Source organism: Felis catus, chromosome E1 (assembly GCF_018350175.1).
Source record: "Felis catus isolate Fca126 chromosome E1, F.catus_Fca126_mat1.0, whole genome shotgun sequence".
Lineage (NCBI taxonomy): Eukaryota > Metazoa > Chordata > Mammalia > Carnivora > Felidae > Felis > Felis catus.
This window is the reverse complement of record NC_058381.1, coordinates 50,842,621-50,853,420: the sequence shown is the minus strand read 5'-3', so window position 1 is coordinate 50,853,420 and position 10,800 is coordinate 50,842,621.

Genomic DNA, 10,800 nt, shown 5'->3' with positions numbered 1-10,800 from the left:
ATAATAGAAAGGAAAAATTGAAAACCAGCTTACAGACCCAAGAATAATGGCCAGTGATATTAATTAGAACATATTCATAGACTCACATGCTCTGCTCTTCTTAAAGAATGGGACTGTTTAGGCGTGCCCGGGTGGCTCAGTCGGTTGAGCGACCGACTTTGACTCAGGTCATGATCTTGCAGTTCATGGGTTCAAGCCCCGCATCGGGTTCTGTGCTTACAGCTCGGAGCCTGGAGCCTGCTTCAGATTCTGTGTCTCCCTCCCTCTCTGCCCCTGCCCCCGCTCATGCTCTGTCTCACTCTCTCTGTCTCTCTCTCAAAAATAAACAAACAAACAAAAAGAACAGGAATGTTTAAGAAGAAAAAAAGCAAAAAAAAAAAACCCCATTTTTATAAGTTTATATATTTTGTAAATTTCATATATCACGTGAGTTTATATAATGTGTGGATTGGATGTGGACAGGAAAGAAAGAAATCGGTGTGCACATATACCCACAGACTCACACACAAAGTCTGTACCCCAAAAGGTTAAAAATAGAGATTATCTCTGAATCCAGGGGTCGTAGGTGCTTTTTATTTTCTTCTTCTTGCTTATCGACATTTGATACATGGAAATCTCATTTTTGCAAGGATTTTTTAAAATTATGTTAAAAATTCGCAACCCAGGGAAACAGGGAAGTTTTTGTTGGGGTTTGGTTTGACTGTTGATGCCACTGATTTTGTTTCCCTTTGTTTCTGGTTCTTGTTTATTATTTGTTTGTTTCCTTGTGGTTTTACAGGTCAGGCTTTTTTTTTTTTCTTTTGGAATGTTTATTTATTTTTGAGACAGGGAGAGACAGAGCATGAACGGGGGAGGGTCAGAGAGAGAGGGAGACACAGGATCTGAAGCAGGTTCCAGGCTCTGAGCTGTCAGCACAGAGCCCGATGCGGGGCTCAAACTCACGATGGTGAGATCATGACCTGAGCTGAAGTCGGATGCTTAACCGACTGAGCCACCCAGGCGCCCCCGGGTCAGGCTTTTAAGATACGTGCAACTTCATAGAGAAAAGGGACTTAACCTGAACAGATTTCCAAATTACCCTGATTTACATCTTCCCACTGACCTGATAAAGCTGCACTGGGGGAGGGATACGACCTCAGGTTGAAAGGTCAGAATAGCACAGATGAGGTCTACACCCTGGGCAAGGATGAAGGGTGTTGAATGGACCATTGTGAAGGCAAGGAAAGTTTCGGCCTGATGGTGGGCCCCACACGTCCCTCAGTTTCCATAACTGAACTTCCTTACACCATTGGTATGAGATCATTATTCTGCCATTCCCACAGGGTCCTGGGGGTGATTCTGTGAACACACACACACACACACACACACACACACACACACACACACAACCTTTCCATTTTCCAAAACAGCACAAAACATCACCCCAACAACGAGCACATAGTCTCCAGCTACCATCACTTTATGCCACCAGATACCCATCTTTCTACTCAAAAAATTCATTCTCGCAACGGGAAGGATGAACTGTTCCAACTGGTCGTTTTCTCCCTTTACATCATTTTTTCCTTTTAGGCCATGTCCAAAATAGGAAGGTAAATACATGTTTTAAATCACCGGTGGCAGTGTCTTAAATTACGTCGTTTCTTAAAGAAGGAGGAGGAGGGGGAGGAGGGGGGAAGGAGGGGGAGGAGGAAGGGAAGGAAACAGAAGAAGAAAGGGAAGGAAAAAAAAAGACAAGAAAAAGAACAGCAACGGTTATCTTTCTGGTTCCTTTTTCACAAAGTGCCACCTGTGGAAGTAACTTCTTGCCGTGGGACACGCGGCTAATACACGCCTGGCAGTTCTGGGGGGAGCTGAACAGGCACATCTCTGGTTAAATAAGTGCTGTCCGATTTTGATTTATTCGTTTGGCAAGAACGTGCTCCCGTGTCAAAGGCAGAGCTAAAAATCCCCTTTGCACAGAGGTAGGGAGTGTATCACTGCATATTTAAAATTAAAGGCCCAACGTAAGAAGGGAGGCTGTTATTTACAGTTTGCCAAGAATGAGTGGAAGAACATTTATTCAAAGCATAACGTACAGGGGCACCTGGGTGGCTCAGTCGGCTGAGCACCTGACTCTTGGTTTCGGCTCAGGTCATGATCTCACTGTCATGAGTTCGAGCCTCGGGTTGGGCTCTACGCTGACAGCATGGAGCCTTTTTGGGAGTCTCTCACGTGCTCTCTCTCGGCTCCTTCCCCATTTGCACCCATGTGCTCTCTCTCTCTCTCAATATAAATAAATAAACATGCAAAAAAAGTGTAACTTTATATTTTCCCGTATGTTTTCCATATACATATTTTGTAGACTTCCGTTCCGTGTGCTTAAATAATCACAAGTGATGTAAAATCTACGATATAGGATGTTTCACAGACGTTTCATTTGCAGGTCTATGAAACCAAAAGAAACACCGTGGGGTTCTTGTTCAGAGTGTACCTCTGGCTCAAGGGTAGGCTGACAAATGGAGGAAGACTTTAGGCAAACCAGAGGCATTGGACCCCCAACCCGCCTCCCTGCCAGACCACCACATTCCTCCAGGCTTTGCAGAGACAGACAAACGCACAGAAAGCCAGTATGTTTCTCAAGGCCCATCCTCAATAAGAACAGAGTCCGCTGAGAATTCTCCCCAAACCACAGCAAGTCAAGGTCAGGGGCATGGAAGGGCAAAATAAATTAACTTATATTTAGAACGTAAATGAATACGACTTTTAAATACAACCGTTAAAGTCCACAGATTAAAAACTCAGAAGATGTTTTAAGGGCCTTTTCGACTGAGCCCTAAACCTTTTGAGATGGATGCTGGCAACCACGTGCCATTGGGCACGGTACACCTTGATCACACCCCCTTTTGCGTTTGTAAGGCCGGTCCCTGGAAACCTCGAGAGCTTCCGGGGAGGGGGTGTGGGGATCTGAAACTGGCCCCCAGCACGGAGGGGCAGAGAGGCAGGCCACCCCAGACGGGCAGGTGGCGGGTTTAAGAAGCAAGGGAACTTATGGGGCAACCGGGTGGCTCAGAAGGTTGAGCATCTGACTTCGGCTCAGGTCAGGATGTCACCGCCCGGGGGTCCGAGACCCCTCGGGCTCTGTGCTGACAGCTCGGAGCCCGGAGCCCGCTTCGGATTCGGATTCTGTGTCTCCCTCTCCCTCTCTGCCCTTCCCCCGCTCACGCTCTGTCTCTCTCTTTCTCAAAAATAAATAAATATTTTTTAAAAAGCAGCAGCAGCAAGGGAACTTACTCGTAAGCCTTGTAAGGCTTGTCCTGGGTGCCGCCAGAATCTTCAGCATTTACACAGAGGCCTTCAAGGGGTCCCCACTCACACACACACGTTGCTCGCCGGCTGCGTCCTTGAGAATGGCTCCCACGTGGCGCGGGGGCGGCACGTACCGTACGTGGTGCATTTCAAGGAGGGGGAGGGGTGAAGAGCCTGCCCCGGGGCCAGCTCCCGGGTCACCCCGAGGTCATGTCCTCTGCAACACACGCCTGTATTATTGCCCGAAGTGAGGGTGTTGAGACCAGCTTTTGTTCCCCGGGGGGCACACCAGAGTTGTTGTCAAATACTTTTTGAAAATAACTAGGTACAGAAGGAAATGTCCCGTCGCGTCTCCGTAATGGTCTCGGGGGTAAGAGCGCAGTTAGGTTGGTGGCCTTCTTGTCTCCAGTTTTGCGCTGTTCATCCTTCTCATGGAGAATCCGCTGGTTGAAAACTACAAAGAATTTCTGGACTTTCAAGCTGCTTTACCGGAAGACGTTTTGGTTTGTTTTGTTTGTATGTTTGTATTTTTCATTTAAAATGTTCTCTCAGTGTGGTTCTCAAATGTACGATAAGTCACACACAACGTGCCTGTAAGTCTGTGGGGGTGGCCTCGTCAATTAAAAATTGTAAGCGTGGGAGGGCGCCTGGGTGGCTCGCTGGGTTAAGCCTCGGACCCTTGGTTTGGGCTCAGGTCATGATCTCACGGTTCGTGGGTTCAAGCCCGGTGTTGGGCTCTGTGCTGCCAGTGTGGAGCCTGCTCGGGATTCTCTCTTTCTCCCTCTCAATCTGCCCCTCTCCTGAACAGTCTCTGTCTCTGTCTCTCTCTCTCTCAAAATAAATAAATAAACTTTACACGTTTTTTTTTTTTTAAAGGGGGTCTTGCCTCCTATAATGAGAAGAGAGGACTACATTACACCATATATTGAGGGAGACCAGGTGGAACATATTCTGTGAAATTACGTTATTTTTCCTTACAAAGACTTAAAGACTCAGGAACATCTGGTCCCAGACAGCCTCATATCTTTTTACTATAGACAATGTCACTCATCCCGACAAACACTTGTTCCTGTAGACAGGGATCGCACTGGATGAAGTGGGAGACACACAAATGCATGTGATTGTGCGTTTAAGCTGTGTTGCCCTAGACTCAACCCTGGTGAAGCCTGTTCCGGGTTTGAGACATGTGAACAGCATGTCCTTCTTTTGTGGTTGCAAAACAACCTCTCTCCTCTCCACCTCTTCTGTTAGCCTGTTGAATGCATGGGTTAAAACGGTACGATTCTGTCCTGCTTGGGATTCTTTCTCCCTCCCTCTCTGCCCCTCCCCTGTGCAGTCTCTGTCTCTCTCTAAATAAATAAATAAATAAACAAACAAACCCACTGAGTCATTTCAAGAACTGCCAGGTAACTTCAGGTAATGTAGGAGTTACCAAAAGCAGGGGGGAGAATAAGGTGGTCTCCCTACCCAAGTGCAGCAGAAAGTACACGGGGCTTGGAATCGGGACCTGGGTTGAAATCCCAGCTCTCCCACTTAATCCATGATGTTAACCAAGGGATTAACATCGTCAAATCTCAACTTTCTCAACAATAAAAATGGGAGAACATGAAACCCAGCTCTCGCAGTACTCACGTGAAGGGAGATGGCATATCATCAGTACTCATCAAGAAGGAATTACTGAGCCTTGCCATGTGCCACTGATTCCTTACAATAATTTTAAAACTACAGACTTGATCGAATTCTTACCATAGGCCAGGCTCCCAGTTAAGTGGGTGACGTACATTCTCTTTCTTACTGGATCTTTGACAGGACTTCTCTCCCCCTCTACTTGTGTTACAGGTAGAAGTTACACCTGGAGATTACAACACCTGACCCAGGTTAACAGCTGCACAGTCAGGAATTCGGCCAACAGTATCCGGGTTTTCCTGGTATCCTAAAATCCACTGCATTTTGTAAGTCTTTCTACCGAGCAGAGCCTAATAATTAGTAAGTGATTCATAAGTCCTAACCACTTCTTCTGAAGAGAGTCTGTTTCCCTACTTAAAAAAATTAAATCCTATGGACACTCTACCCTATTGTTATTCTCTCCTGAAATACAGGAAAATCTTAATAGGGGAAGATTAAGATCTGCTGGAAAGTACAGTGAACAAGTGCCAGGCTTTAGCTCTCTGTGTGTGCAAATCGTAAGAAATACTTAGAAAGCTGTTGTCTCCTGTATTCAGTTAGGAATATATCCCAGGAAGCTTAGTGCCCCCCCTCCTAGTCTCACTATATTTGTCCTAGAAATGCCAGTGCTTGTAGATGGCTCAAATCCCAGGTACTTCAATTATTTCTTTTCATTTGCCTTCTTCATACCAGTGGGGCAGATATAAAGTTGTGGCTTCAGCATTTAAGGGGAATCCGGCGTATTTTGCTGCCCCCATGTGGCTGTCTTAAAATTTCCCTCTTGAAGAGCCCCATAACCTGGGTTAAAATTTTCCAAGTAAAATTCCTCCCTTCAGAGGACTAAGTGTGCATTCTTTGTACCATTGTCATCGATGTAAAAAAAAAAAAATGTATATGCACTAACGCACTGATTTTAGCTAAGCTACGACAGATACGGTGACGATGGACTTCTCAACGGCGTTCGAAAGGAATCTCCTGATAGAAACGCCCAGTATGTCAAGCAAGTTATTTCTTTTTTCCAGAGTTTAGTATTGGAGCCAGGTCATTCACCATATTATCAACATAAATAGAACGTTATATTGAAAGGGACGGGAGGAGGAATTATAAAGTTAATCATGTTGTTTATCTGCTTTTTACAAAAATGTTAAACAAGTTTAGTGTTTAAAAAATTTTTATTTATTTTTGAAGGAGAGAGAGACGGAGCACAAGCAGGGGAGGGGTGGAGAAAGGGAGGGAGACACAGAATCGGAAGCAGGCTCCAGGCTCTGAGCTGTCAGCATAGAGCCCGATGCCGGGCTTGAACTCAAGAGCCGTGAAATCGTGACCCGAGCTGAAGTCAGACGCCTAACCGACTGAGCCTCCCAGGCGCCCCAACGATTTTAGTATTTTAAATTGAGAGAGCAGCGATGAGTCGATTTGAGATAGTTTGCTCATCGGTGCTGTGGAACTGGTCCAGAACACAACCATACTGAGAGGTTGTTGGGAAAGGAAAGAGTAGAAAAGTGAAACTTGACAAAATAAGTGAACTGATCAAAATATACCTGGAAATTTTAAGAGAATTTTTTTTTTTTTACTGACTAGCTTAAAATCTGGTTAGTTCATTTGAATATTTACCAGCCTCTTCTCTAAAACTTTAATGCTTACTGATATTCACACCATGCCTGGAATATACCTTAACAAAAATAGGGTGTGTTTTCCCCCAGAAACACCAAACACTTTTAAAAACAAACATTTTGGGGCACCTGGGTGGCGCAGTCGGTTGAGCGTCCGACTTCAGCCAGGTCACGATCTCGCGGTCTGTGAGTTCGAGCCCCGCGTCAGGCTCTGGGCTGATGGCTCGGAGCCTGGAGCCTGTTTCCGATTCTGTGTCTCCCTCTCTCTCTGCCCCTCCCCCGTTCATGCTCTGTCTCTCTCTGTCCCAAAAATAAATAAACGTTGAAGAACTGAGATTCTTTAAAAAAAAAAAAAACATTTTAAGACCTACAGTTGTGTGCTATGGAATATCAATGGTCAAACATTGAAAATGATTTTTTGGCTCTTTGGTTCATCTCTTTTTTATCGAAATTTATTCTCCACCACTCCCACTTACATTTTCACTTACACAGAAAGTGAGTAAACTCTTTAATTTGGGGGATAAATTGCCTTTGAATCAGAACGAATATTTTAAGGTATATATTGAATATAAGCCCCATGTATAGTGCATAAAGAAAGCTTGTTTCACTTTATGGAAAAGTTAACACACATATTTGGGTGTTGATTAGTTAAAATCATTTTGTTATCTGGTCTGGATGTGAGGTTAAGCACATTACTAAAATTCATAATAAATATTGTACTCTATGAAAATAGCATTTCTTTTGGTGTTTTTGGTTTTCTTTTGTGGGGGGGGGGTGCTTTTACTGCTATGGATCCTCTATGAAAAGGGTACTTACATACATGCACAATTTTGCAGTTCATCTTGTGAAGTCCACAGCCCCTCTGAAGCCATCCATGGGTCCCAAATCCCCCCTGATGGCTTGATCTGGCCATATCCAGAGCTGTCCATTCAGCACCAAGGAGGCCCCTGATGTTGGAAAAAAACACAAGCCCACCCAGCCTGAGGAAGAGAGTAGATTTCAGTTACTGTTAAGTAGTGTTAGGCATGTACAAAGCTGAGTATCTGGAAGGTGATTCACTGGATGGTATATTTGAATTTCATTCAGCAGTTTTTGGTGTGAAGGCAGTGATACTACCCTATTCACCGGCCCATGAAAACACTGTGTGTAGATTTTATTATTTAGATATTATTGCTGGTGATATTGCTGGTGTTCCAATACAAACTCAATTTTTTTAAATTTTTTTCATGTTTCCTTATTTTTGAGAGACACAGAGGCAGAGCATAGGCGGGGGGAGGAACAGAGAGAGAGAGGGAGACACAGAATGTGAAGCAGGCTCCAGGCTCTAAGCGGTCAGCACAGAGCCCGATGCGGGGCTCGAATCCACGAACCGTGAGATCATGACCTGAGCCAAAGTTGGACGCTTAACCGACTGAGCCACCCAGGCACCCCAAACTCCCTTTTGTAAGACTGCACTACACCCTCAGGAAATTATTGAAGTCAAGATATCTTACCAAAGATAGTTTTACAATTTGAAACGGATGCCGTTCCCTGAGGACAATACACTGAGATGGCTGTCCCATCTCCTAGAAGCTTGATAATTCCTTCCCTCAAAAGATCTAATTCTTTGGGGGAGTGGGGGTAGAAATTTGCTGCTGAATTTGCTGAATTACTGCCAAAGGTTAGGGTTATCAACTACCAGATTACGAAGAAAAAAAAAGGAAAAATAAAAGGCTGACCACTGACTGTTGAAATGCATTGGAAAGAATTGAATCAAAGCCTTTGCGCATTCATTGTTGGCAAATCAGTTATTTCTAAGCCTCCTAGAAGCCATCCCATGAAACATTCTTTCCCATTCAAATTCCTGCTCACACCCAAAGGACGACGCAGGGCTTCCCTGTGTTGACTCCTCTCAGGAAAGTGGAAATTGGGATTACTGGTCCGTGTGTACTATACGTCTTAAAATATTTCCGTCTGCTTCCAGAGTTTCCATAAGGGCATGCCAGAAAGTGTTTTACAGATTAACAAGAGGGGGAAAGGAGAGTTTCAGCGAACCTTTTCCCAACCACATCTTCCCACCTCTCTCCTTGCCTGCCACCCCCCCCCCCACACACACACCTAGTCACTGTGTGGTATTCCTTTGGCTCCGACCGAGCTCCCTAACACATGCAAAAGATATTAACTTTACATTTTCCGTAACTTGACCCTGACCACAGAGACATTCATTCACTAAATGTCAGACTATATAGGACGTGGAGGACTTTTCCCTCGTTCATCAGGATGGGATTGTGTGTTTAAGGAGGCTGAGCCCCACCCCCACCCAGATTTTCCAATCTGATGTTTAACAAGTTGCCATTTCACGGCCATCACTGCAACAGTTTAAAGGAGCTAGAAGGTTATTTTTCGAGTGGCATTTCTGAATGGAGGTAGAATTGGTCTTTGCCATGGCTCTTAAAGAATTCATTTCTTCTTCTTTCTTGAATTGGGGAATCAAAGCAGTTCGCATGCTCTAACTACAGCCACTGGTTACAAGAAGCGGGCCTGGTTTTTCACATTCCACCCAAATGGCTTGGCCAGGGTTGCCTGCTAACAAACCCCAAGTTCCAAAGCACAAAGCCACCTTGCAAGGCGATGGTCCCCATCTAAGACATTTCTCATGAGGTTCCTGAAAGCGAAGAACAGATTATCTGAGGACTTTTCCTCCCAAGCACCTTGTGTGCACCATGCACGTGGTGGGTGTGGAATCACCCAACCCTTCCAGCTGGGAAATAGACACGTCTGCCATTGTTTCAAGCCCAAGATCGCGGGTTCTGGTTCCTAGCCCCTCATTCCCCTCCTTTGCTTCATTGAATCCACCAATCCATTTCACCTCAAGGCTCAGTCCCAGCCTGCCAACCGTGAGAGCGTAACGACCACGTGAGCAGCTTCTGTTGCCCCTGGCACACCTCTGCAGATCTTCACACTGGGGAGCTGGGTTGCCGCCCTGCCGCCATGACAGCTGAGTTACTAGGTGAACTCTCCCTGCCCATCAGCCCCACCATCTCCTTCACTGTAATCCCTAAATGAGATGCAGAGCACATAGATGAGTTCAGTTCACCTGGGCTGCCTGTTACGGTTCTCCATCTCTGAGAGAGGGACTCAACGGTCTTTCTGTTCCCCTCCCCTCAGCCCCCACCAGGACCCAGCTCTCTATTGTGCCCACACTGTAGAAAACAAAGCACCACCTTAAAGCCCGCCCAGCTGCTCGAGTCCTGATGGTCTTCCCCCAGACCCACTGGGAAAACACCTGCCCTCATTCCACCCTTTGCAGCTGGACTAGCTGGGCCAGGCCTGGGCCTTCCGGAATACCACGTACAGCTCTTTGCTCTGCCTTCCCTGGACCACACAGGGTACCAAAGGTCCTGGGCTCCGCAACTCCTCAAATTGGCCCACTTACAACATTTATTTCCTTGGCAGATGAGAAAACAGAAAAATTGTTCTCAGGGTCAAGGAAGTTAGAAAATGTTTTCTTGGGTTTTTTTTTTTAATGTTGTCTTTAACATTTATTTATTGTTGTGAGAGAGAGAGAGAGAGAGAGAGAGAGAGAGAGAGAGAATCTGAAGTAGGCTCCAGGCTCTGAGAGAGAGAGAGAGAGAGAGAGAGAGAGAGAGAGAATCTGAAGTAGGCTCCAGGCTCTGAGCTGTCAGCACAGAGCCCAGCACGGGACTCGAACTCACGAACCGTGAGATCACGACCTGAGCCGAAGTCAGATGCTCAACCGATTGAGCCACCCAGGCATTTTCTTTGTTTTAATGCAAATCTAAAAGATATTCAATAGGGCCCAGCCCCTTCTGTAAAGACCTGAAAGGTCTAGCAGAAATTTAGGTGAGTTACTGAACTTCTGAATCTCTGTTTGGGGTTCAAAACCTCAGGAGCTTCTCAGGTGAAATCTGAAACTGGCCGGGAAGACAGAGGCTGCTACTTCAGATGGGCAGGTGGCAGGTTCAAGAAGCAAAAAGACTTACTTCCGAGGCTTAAATCGGTTGCCTCCAGAAGAGCAGATCTCCAAACCTGTTGCCAGAATCCTAGAGGTTTATATGCAGACTTTTTAGGAGGTTCTGACACACATGTCATCTTTCTCTCAGGCTGTGTCCTTGAAAATGTCTCCCACTGCGGGCACAGGATCAGCGAGACAGAACGCACATTCCAAGGACAGGAAGGGGTGAAGAGACTCCAATGCCAGGGGCCGGCTCCTGGGTCAACCAGGCATCCTGTCCTC